At 43.5% G+C, this 11,598-nt stretch overlaps 1 protein-coding gene across 2 annotated transcripts in view; it reads right to left on the minus strand.

Moving 5' to 3' along the window:
- The window catches only part of PHF21A (PHD finger protein 21A), a 181,640-nt gene extending 174,322 nt beyond the window's left edge, over positions 1 to 7,318 (minus strand). For both annotated transcript variants that reach the window (XM_016204069.2, XM_087821840.1), the window contains exon 1: positions 7,199 to 7,318. The gene's annotated coding sequence lies outside the window, so the exon portion shown is untranslated. The remainder of the gene's footprint in view (positions 1 to 7,198) is intronic.
- Positions 7,319 to 11,598: the final 4,280 nt, after the last annotated feature.

Genomic DNA, 11,598 nt, shown 5'->3' on the forward strand with positions numbered 1-11,598 from the left:
AGGGTGGGACATTCCTGCAAAGGGGCTCAAGAAAACTTTTGGGGGTAATGAAAATGTTCTATATCTTGAACATAGTAGTGATTACATGGACTTATACATTAAACTCTTTGAACCATGTGCTTGAAATGGGTGCGTTTTATTGTATGTAAATTACACCTCAAAAGAAAACAACAAAACCAACTCCCAGATGCAAAAACAGAGCCCCGACGAGAGGAGAAAGCAGAGTAGGCAAGAAGGACACGCACATCCTAGGCAGGGTTCCAGGGAAGGAGCCAGGGCCTCCTCTGCCTCTCTCACTACCCTTTGTCAACCAGAGATTCCGGTTCTGATTCTGGTTCTGATTCCCCTCCCCACTCCTCACTGCTGGGGAGAGAAGGGAGTCCCTCAGGCTGAATCTGCCCAGCCTGGCTTGGCACAAAGGACGGACTCGCCTTACCCAGCCACCCTGTGACCCGTCTGCTTGTTGGGGTGCAGGGAAACGGCTGTGACATGACGAGACCCGAGCAACTTTGCTGCAGAACATTCCCAGACAGAACTTGGCCAAAGTGGGGGTGTCTCACGACCTGTGCAAATGGGCAGTTTACCCCAAGCCCACTTAGGTTGGCTGCTGGCTGGATATTGCCTGGCCAGGGGCGAGCCCCAAGTCTTGGCATGACCAGCAGAATCGTGATACCTCAAAGAGGAGGCAGCATCTGGGGCTGGGGGGACAGCAGCAGGGGACACAGCAGGAGCAGCTCCTTGGAGGCTGTCCTGGAGACCAGGGTTTGTGGACTGAGTGTTCCCCTCCACCTGGGGCTGTAGTAGCGAGTGATGGTGACCAGGACCAGTTCGTGGAAACTTCCAGGGGAGCCTGAGCAGTGGGGGAGAGCGGGGCGCCTGCGAAAGACCACACCTGCCGCCAGTCAAGCAGAGTTTTGAGATTTGAGGCATTTATGTAACCTAAGCTCATTTGTTCCGTCATGAACCTTTGTCGAAGGCCTTCCATGAGTCAGATGCTGTTTTAGTCACTGGAGAGAAAGCAGGGGCAAGGCAGTCCTGCTGTCACAGGACTTATTCTGTGACAGTTGCATCCTGTCATTTCACCTGGAGGTGAGTGCTTTGAAGGGAAGACAAGAAAGTGGGAAGGGGGTCGGGGCTCCTCTGAGGAGGTAACACTTGAGCACAGCCCTTTGTACCCGTCTTGGAAAACCTGGAACCTACTGATTACAGGGTAAATTCCTAGCAGGGCAATTTCTAGGGCAAAGAGCATAAACATTTTAAGGCTTTTGATAAATACTGCTAAATGATTCTCCAGAAAGTTCCCTAGGCTGGCTTTTTTAAGAAAGGGGAGAAAGGCTACATGTTTTAGGAGTGAGTTTAAAAGTGTGTGTGTGTGTGTGTGTGTGTGTGTGTGTGTGTGTGTGTGTGGTGGTCAATGTCTCCTTTTCCAAATGTCACCTCAGAAGGGACGGTTCAAGCCCATTTCCCATTCACATCAGACCTAAGATTTTAGGAGCTAAACCTCCTAGTAGCTGAAACTCCAGTCAGAAAGACCTGCATTTATAGCCCAACTCTACCGCTCAGTAGTTCTCATGTGACTTGGGACAACGAAGCCTCCGTTTTCTCATCCGTAAAATGGGCCTTCTAATCACGCTTAGCTCAAAGGGTTATGCGAGGGTTAGACAATACAGGGGTGAGCAAAAGTCAGTTTGAGTTCAACCACCTCAGGAGGCAGTGGGGGTGCCCCAGGCAGGTCACTGAAATTCACATTCGTTTACTGCTTTTCAAAGACTACAAATAACGAAGGCCGGCAATCTGAGCACTTGCGAGACTGCACCTCCGCGCACTGTGCCCTGGTGCCATTCTTTTGAGTTAAGGCAGCTATAGTGATCATCATAACCCGCATGTCTTTTTCCATACAAACAACTGTCGGCCTACTTTGGCCCACCCCTGTATAACTGAGGCTCTTCCAGAAGAAGAGGGTGAGGTTTGTTCTGCAGAGTCGGCAGGACTTGGAGCTCAGGAGCAGGCCCCTAACACAGGGACAGCGCAGTCCCATGTGAAAGCAGAGAGGGCGTAGTGCCTGCTTCCAGACATCAGATCGGCCTCACAGCTCGATCGTTGTCTGCTAGGATGTCCTATCTGACCAAGCTTCCCACCCAGGTATGAGTTAACGGGACTTTAAAAGATCCCACACTGTGTGTGTGTCTGTGTGTGCACGTGTAATTTTTTTCTCCGAGAAAAAAAGGAGAATTTTTCCACACTCCCCTAAGCAAAACCAGCTGAGCAGAGTTAGCTCAAACTTCTCAAAAACAATTCCCCTCTGCCCTTAGACCAGATATGGAATGTTTCCATCCCAAAGCGGACTCGTGGGAGGGGGTTTGTGTGTGTGGAAAAACCACAAGTGATTCTGAACGGGGTCAGAGTGAAATCATCACGAACCCAAACACCCTTCAGCTAAGAATGTGGCAAGTTTCGATTGTTTGCTTGTGTCTTTTTAAAAAATGCAAATACAGCCATTATTTTACCTGGAACTCAGACATGGAATGTTCTGCCTCTGCTCTCTCTACGTATTTTATACTGTGTACATCAGCCTCTCACATTTGCTCTGCTCTCTCGAACCATCCCAAGGTCCCTGGGCTTGGCAGTCACACCTCAGCAGTTCTTCCAACTAAACACGCAAAATGTGCTGCCCCCTCTTCCTCCCTCGACCCCTCCCCACCTCAGGGCCTGAAGTCTACAGCCAGGTGCTAATCTGAAAGGCCCCTCGGAGTCCTCGCTGATCTGGGAACCAGGTTCCCACCCACCCCACAATAGAGAGGTTTTCATGAAGCTGAACACATCCCATTTTTAACTCGTAAACGATCTCCTTTTTATTTTTGTGTTTTCAAGTATTCTTTTATGGAAGTTTAGCGAAAATAGATGGTGGTTAGTTGTGCTATTTTTTTATACACTTCTTGGCAAAATTAAAAATTGGCAAAATAAAAAGTTGGCAACTTATGTGCATCAAAATATATTTTGAGATTTTCCTAGTCTACAAGCTGCAGAAGTCTGGGAATCACCTGGGAAAGGAGCCAAGTGCATGAACTGAAGGAAATGTATATGAACTGGGTACATGCTGGGCTCATAGGCATCGTTTCACCTCATCCTTACAACAGGCCGTAGGGAGGGCAACAGAGTTTCCACCTGATGGATCAGGGAAGTGGGGCTTTCAGAGGCTGACTTGCCCAAGGTCACTAGGCTAGGAAGGGGGAGGGGAAAGCCTAGGATTTGAACCCAGGCTGTCTGAAACCAGATCCAGAGTCTGCTCCTCCACCTCACAATGTCTATTCCTGAATTCCCACACACAACAGAGATTCAGAAATCATCTAAAATTGAAGCAGGTGTAGAGCCTTCTTAGAAGCCACTGTGAATAAATACATTCATAGATCAAGATCAACCCTTGGGGGGGGGGGCAAGCTATCGATAAACACAATGGCCGAAATGATGAAAGGGTTAAGTGCTGAACAATTAGAGACAAGCTGATTCATAATGTGAAGGGGCAGGGGCGGGTCCCAAGCACATTAACTGCCCTCTTCAGGCACTGAGTCCCCAGAACAGGAACTGGACATGGCAGTGGCTGCCTCATTAGCAGATAAATGTAGAGAAAGTGACAGTTTAGGGAAAAACAAGAGTGATTAAGAGAGGGAAGAATCCATGAGTAAAGATGAAGAAATAATTACGCACAGCTTGGCTAACTCATAAATCAAGGACGGTCATTCCATCTACAAACACCAGCAAGGTGAAAAGACTCAAAGAGAAAGATGGGCTATTTTATGTGCATTTGAAAGTGAAACAGGGGCTGGAATTAAGAGAGTGCGAAGAGCCAAAAGTCAGGGACAATCGGACTCACCGTGAAAAATGAGCTCCCAAGGGGAGGTAGCCAGAGCCTCCGAGGGGCTGAGACACCAAGGCCATTGGACAAAATGTCAGAAAAGGGCCGGTAGGGAGCAGCCGGGCTCTGGGTGACAGGAGAGTGAGACGTGACCTGAGTCTTTTCCCTGCCTTCCTCTTACTGCTTCCACACATCCGTCTCCCTCCTCCCCTTCACCTCAGAAAGAGGATGGCAATTGGAGCAGGAAAACAGCGTCAACAAATATCACAAGGTGTCATAACATAAGCTTGACTGGCTTTGATTTGGGGACCTGGCAGAAGAGCGTTAATTATCCCCAAGAAACCAATCCCACCAGCAGAACCATCCTGGGCACAGAGCAGCCCCTCACATTCTCTCCCCTGGAGCCCTGCAGGGACCGGGTGACCCAGGCTTATTTATCCAAAACCAGCTGTCACCGGATTAACTGCCAGCACACGAGGGGTTCCCCATCACTGCAGGCAGAGGGAGGTGACATTTGGGCAGAGTTTTGGCCTCTTCAGCTACTGGAATCAGCTTCTGCCTGTGCATACTTTTTTAAGAACCCCTGAAAATGCCTCTGGGCCCTGTGGCCCAGAAAAGGGTAGAGGGTCAGGATTTCTGTCTGCTTCCCACTGGGATCAAACCAGGTGGCCCAACCTGTGAGGAATGAAATGCCCCCCTGAGGAAAAGGAAAGGGGACAGGTGAGACAGGAGGCCTGAGGTTCAAAATGTGGGCTCGGAAAGAGTCTAGCACTTAGAGATTTGAAAGGAGCGGGGGAAGGGTGGCTCCTTCTTGTGAATGCGCTGAACTCCAGGAAAAAAAAACAAAAAACAACAGAGGTGGAAAAAAAGAATCCTGGTCGAGCTGGCATTATAAGCCCTGTGGGACCCAATTTCAAGCGTCTTCATTGCCATGCATATTATTGGTGTTCCACAAAGGTTTAGCATCGACAGTGCAATTAAATAAACATAAGAGCAATGCGTGGAACGGGAAGGCTCCATAAAGAAATGGGACGCGAGGGCAAGCGAGCAGCTAAACAAGGCACATGGCATAAATTACAAGCTTATTGAGGGCAAGGAATCTGTCTACAGTTCTGTAGCATTCTCTCCCCATGGCCCTCCTAGCATTTAAGGGAAAAATGACTCCAGTTACAAAGTCAAACATTTTAAAATAGTGATGACCCCCGTGAGGTGTGTTTCAGGCCTTTTTCAATTTCTCTCCTTGGTCTCCGAGTGATTTTTCCCCTCATAAAGCGGGCAGTCCAAGTGCTTAGTCTGACATGCTTCTCAGAACGGCCAGTTGGCTTTAAATAAGCGAAAGGCAGTAATATAATACGCCTGGTTTGGAACATGGGGTCCAGCCATTGATTATGTGGCCGAGGGGCCCGACTGGAGAGCGGTCGAACCCTGGGCTCTTCATCTCAGGGCCACCTTGCATGCTTGCATGCTCGCATGCATTCACCAAGCCGGGGCCTTCAAGCACAGACCATGGGCAAGGCACGGTGCTGGCCGCTGGGGGAAACGAAAATACACAGGACACTAGCAATGGAGGCCCTTGGGGACAGGAGAGGTGTAATATTCATTTTCGCTGTCTCTCAGTATCTGCCCTGGGAAGAGGGACACTGAAGGCCACCAGGAATCATTTCCTGCTTTGTATAAATGGAGGCTCAGAAATGAAGTTAGTGTAAAAGGGTTTAAACAGAGGGCACAGGTCCACAGAATGAGGGGGGCCAGGACCAGGGTGAGAAGGGGAGGGCCATCTGGGAAGACTAGAGGAACTGAAGACAAGCCGTATAACTTCATTAATTAATTAAACACATACACACAGAGGACAAAACTTACTTGCAAGGCACCTCACTGGAATCAAGAGTAAAAGATATAAACCCAGAGTCTTAGAGCTGTTGTTTGCACACAAGCAACGGGAGGCAGAGAATTGTGAACGAAGAGCTATAAAACAGTGTGACAATGGTTACAATAAAGTTAAAGAAAGGCTGATGGGTGAAATTTAAAAATGAACTGTGGATTAGAAAATGTGTTTGTATCCACGTTAAATATCCTGATTTTGACAAGTGTACAGTAGCTCTGTTAGAGAACACCTGACACGAGGAAGTATACACTGAAGTATTTCTGGGTTTAAAAAAAGGGTCTTGTTTCTTTAAAACATGTGTACAACACCTGGAAAGCTCAGAGGATGAAAGACTGACTCTGGGGATGAGGAAGGGAAGGAGGCGAGCAGGGAGAGGCTTCACCAAGGACGTGAGCACGCGTGAAAAACAGAGGAGGGCTCATGAGAAGAAGAGGGGTTAGAGAGAGAACATGCTAGGAACACACACCAGCGTGCTCCAAGGCATGGCCCAAAAGTGCAAAGGAGCAGGGCCCACCTGGAGCCTTACAGAGCGAGGCCAGTCTGGAGCTCCCAGCGTGTGAGGAGGAGTGTACATGAAAACACAGTTGGGACAAGACTCTGAGGGACTCTGGGCTAGTGGAGGGCAGGCTCCAAAATGGGAAGGTCAAAAGAAATTCCTGCACAGACATAGTTCCTATCTGCAAAATAACCATGTCTATCTTGTAAGACAGAGCACATGCATGTAATGCGTGTAATAAGAGGCTCAAGACCATTTTGAAGAATCAGTTTTTAAAATCAGGGGCAACTGAGTCAAGAAGAGCTTATAGTTGGTTTGGGTAAACTCAGTCTCACAAATGTCTATGAGCAACTATTCTGTGCAGGAGGTATGCTGAATCCTAGGGACAGACAGAAAGATGTGGTCTCTACCCTCAGAGTAGACCACAAGCTGGTAATCAAGAAGATCTTCTTAGACAAAGTGAGTGTTCAGTGGGAGAAAGGGAATGTGAGTGGACAACCAGCCAGCCTCCAGGGGCTTGGCTTCTTCAGGCCTATCATTGGCCTCCAGGGGCCTCTGCTATGCTTGGTACTCAGGCATCAGTGCACTGATGTTAGAAGGGAAGGCCAGGGCAGAATTCAGAATTATCTCTAAATTGGAGGTAATTCACCTGTGCTTAGCCACAGTGACAAATCTGTTGGAGGACTACAAAGAAATTAAATTAGTCAAGAAAATTAGAAGCCAATCTCATTCACTCACTTAGATGTGAAAATCCTAGAAATTGAATTCATCAGTGTGTAAAAATGATACTGCAGCATGATCATTTTGGGTTGATCCTACGAATGCAAGAGTGATTTAATATTAGAAAAGTTATTAATGTAATTTACCACATTAATGGATAAAGGAGAAAACCATGATTATTAAATAATTGTAGAAAAAAAGCATTTGCTAAAATTTGCCACCAATTCATAATGACACTTCTTACCTGATAAAGGGTTTTTACCAAATAATTACAGCAAACATCATTCTTCAAGGTAAAATGTGTGAAGCATCACTTTTAAAATCAGGAACAAGACAAAAATGTCCACATGAACGCTTCTTTCCAGCATTGTACTTGAGGTCCTACCCAGTGCAATAAGAAAAGAAAAAGAAGTCTAAGTTTTGGAAAGGAAGAAACAAGACTGACATTATTATAGATAATATAATTATTTACCTAGAAAACATAAAATTAGATAAATTGCTGGAATTAATTTTTAAAAATTTAACAAGGTGTGTGGAAATATAAATCGATTGCATTTCTATATTCAATCAATAAACAGTTAGAAGGCATAATTTTATTTTTATTTATTTTATTTTATTTTTAAAAATTTTTTTATATCTTTATTGATTTCAGAGAGAGGAAAAGAGAGGGAGAGAGAGACAGAAACATCAATGATGACAGAGGCATTGATCGAGCCCACAATCTGGGCATGTGCCCTGACCGGGAATTGAACCCTGATCGCCTGGATCCTAGGTGGACGCTCAACCGCTCAGCCATGCCCGGCCAGGCAGAAGGCATAATTTTAAAAGATGCCAATTATACTTGCAAACAAAATTAAGGAACTTAGGGGGAAACATGATGCAAGATGTGGAAGACCTTTATAAAGAAAAAAGTTAATTTTACTGAAAGACATTACATAAGATTTAAGTAAATGGGAGAAATGAGCCATGTTCATTGATAAAAAGTCATAATATTAAAATAATGCCAATTCTCTTCGAATTGATGTATACAGTCAACCTAACTCAAGTCTTTATCTCAAAAGAGGATTTCAAGTAACTTGACAAGCTAATTCTAAAATTTACATGGAAGGGTAGAGTCCTAAGAATAGCCAATATATTCCTGAAAAAAAGGAATAAGGTGGAAGAACTTTCTCTACTTTATATAAAAACATAATATAAAGCCATAATAAGCAATATAGTGTGGTATAGGTTCAGGGACAGACAAATTGACCAATGGAATTGAACAGAATGCCCCAATGCAGACCTACAGGTGCATGGAAACCTGATTTATGACAGAGATGGCAAAGCAAACCTCCAGAAAAAAATAGGTTATCCAATAAATAGCATCCACAATTTGTTATTCGCATGGGGGGAAACAAAAGATGGATCCCTATCTCACACCAGATCCAAAAGTAAGTTCTGTGTGAACTGAAAGCAAACTGTACAAGGCAACACTTTAAATTTTTTAGAAGAAAATATAGAATTTCTTTATGATATCAGGAGAGAGAAGGATTTTGTATACAAGGTAAAATATACTAACCATAAAATAAAAGACTGATATATTAAACTACAGTATGTTGAAAATAAGAACTTCTTTCATCAAAATATATCTTAGAGAAAGTGAGAATGCAAGCCACAAAGTAGGAGAGGATATCTCTAATGCATATAACTGACCAACGAATATATAAGAAACTCTTCCTACAGTTGTCTGCACACTCATTTCCTTGTCTCCTTCAGAACCTTTGCTCAAATGTCCTTTTTAATAAAACTTTCCCTGGTCACTGTTTAAAAGTTGCAAGCTCACCACAACTCCCTGCCCTGCCTACTGCCCTTTCTTGTTTTATTTGTAGCCATAACAATTATCATAACCTTACATGCTATATATGATTTGGTTGCCTGCCTCCCCCTCTCCCCAATTGGCTACAAACTTCTAAACGAGACAAGGAATTTGGTCTATTTTATTCAATGTTGTGCTCCTAGCATATAGAACAGTGCCTGGCACATAGTAGGTGCTCAATAAATATTTGCTGACTAAACAAACTCTCACCAATTAATAATAAAAATATGAACAACCCAACAGAAAAATGAGCAAAAGACTTAAGGCATTTCAAAAAGAAAAAACACAACTCATTAATAAACATACAAAAATTGTTCAAATGTATTAATAGTCAGGGAAATGCGAATAATGACCAAAATGAGATGCTATTTTGCACCCACCAGACTGGCAAACATTAAGAGTTTCGACAATACTAAGTATCGGCAAGGATAAAGAGCACAGAAAACTCTTAATACACCAGCTAGTGGGAGTGTAAATTATTTCCCTTTTTAGAAAATAACTAGAGATTATCTTGTAAAGGTGTGCATGTGCCTTGCCTATATGTCAGTTTTCCTGTTCTTAGGATTATATCCTGGAACAATGCCACTGTTCCAAGTGCGGTCCGCAGGCTGGTGCCAGTATGTAAATGATCTGTTACAAGCCATCGTAAGGCAAGTACAAAAGTTGGAAGTAAGCACATAGAAAATTTTATAGCAGCTTGACACTGCTACCTTATATTTATTTTTACTTTTGGGGGGCTTTAAAAAATCATGGTGAAAATATACATAACATAAAAATTGACCATTTTAACCATTTTTAAGCATACAGTTCAGTGACATTATATATGTTCATATTGTTAGACAACCATCACCACCACCCATCCCTAGTACTTTTTTCATCATTCCAAACTGAAATTTCAAAGCAATTAAACAAGAACTTCAAATTTCCCCTGCCTCCCAGCTCCTGGCAACCATTCTACTTTCTATCTCTGTGAATCTGACTATTCTAGGTGCCTCATATGAGTGGAATCATACAGTGTTTGTGTTTTCGTGACTTGATCATTTCACTCAGCATGATGCCCTCAAGGTTCATCCATGTGGTGGCATGTGTCAGATGCTACCTTTTAAGGTGAATGATATTCCATTGAATATGTATACCATGCCTTGTTTATCCATTCGTCCATCAATGAGCACATGGGTTGCTTTCACCTTTTGTCTATTATGAATAATTGCCACACTATATTTACTGAAATGTCATTTGTCTTTCAACTGTAATAATTAAAAATTGAGGTGTATATTTTGTACATCTTTAGGTTTTTTAAAATTTCACTTTCCGCCCAGTCAGGCGTGGCTCAGCAGTTGAGCATCGACCTAGGATCCAGGCAATCAGGGTTCGATTCCCGGTCAGGGCACATGCCCGGGTTGCGGGCTCGATCCCCAGTCGGAGGCGTGCAGGAGGCAGCCGATCAATGACTCTCTCATCATTGATGTTTCTATCTCTCTCTCCCTTTCCCTTCCTCTCTCTGAAATCAATAAAGATATATTAAATAAATAAATAAATATTTCATTTTCCAAGTAATTCATTTTTGTGGTAGTTTACAAAAGTAGCATCAGTCTGTGACAGATTGGAAAATTATAGTGAATTCACCCACAGATAGTTCAAGAAGCATCACCCTGGAGCACAGGCTTCCAACCTTCTCTAAGAACCATAGAAAGAAAAACTCTTTACATCACAGCTCAGGATGCATGAACATAACTGAAACAAAAGTTTGTGAAGTAATGCTCAACTATTTCTATGTGAAATGCATTGAGGTAGTACTGCTACTTCATTAAGAAAATCCTGGTTGAAGCTATTAAATTGATTTCACAGCCCACTAAAGATCATTAATCCCAGTTGGAAAACCAGTGCTCTCGAGAAATTCTTATACATGTGCGTCAGAAGCTGTGTAAAAATACATATATATTTCCAGTAACACATTCATAGAAGCAAAGAAAGAAAGGGAGGGAGGGAGAGGGGGAGGAGGGAAGGGACCCAAGCATCCATCAATAGGAAACTAAACAAATAAACTGTGATATATTCGCCTAACAGAATATTACAGGGGCCCAATCAATGTTTATTGAATGAATTCATAAACAGCTGTGAAAATGAAGTACAACGACCTAGAGCAATTTGGATGAATCTTAGAAATACAACTGTGGAGTGGACAAAGCAAGACATGGTCAACTCTGTACTGACCAGAACCATTTTTAAAAACTAACAAAGCAAGCAAAACTAAACATGGTATTGTTTAAGGACACATGCATGTGATAAAAACTGTTCTAAAAAGCAAGGGAATGGTGAACACAAAATTCAGGACAGTTGTTACCTCTGAGAGGTAGATGGGTGGGACTGAGGAGGAATTCACGGGTAGCCAACAGAATTGGAAATGTTACTTTATTTCCAAGTAATAAATTTACTTTATTATTATGCCTTCTACTTAAATATACGTTGTATTTTTTATCTATCAAACATTTTTTAAAGCTAGAAATGAAGTTGATGAAATTGGGGGACAGAGAATATTACCTGCACTGAGCAAGACATCTAACTCTTGCATTGATATGTCAAAATATCAATAAAATAGGGTCCCCTGAGCTTCTGCCAAGACTGTGGGAAAATAGCTAAGCACTTGCGGGTCAGGTCGGAAAGAAGGGTATCGAGACAAGTTGTTAGACTGGCGAACGTCACTCCCCTTACGGAGCAGCTGCTCTAGGCTCCTTACACTCGGCCAGCGACTCCCACCTCTGACTGCTCCCAACAGCCACACAATGTTC

Source organism: Miniopterus natalensis, chromosome 11, assembly GCF_054644295.1.
Source record: "Miniopterus natalensis isolate mMinNat1 chromosome 11, mMinNat1.hap1, whole genome shotgun sequence".
NCBI lineage: Eukaryota > Metazoa > Chordata > Mammalia > Chiroptera > Miniopteridae > Miniopterus > Miniopterus natalensis.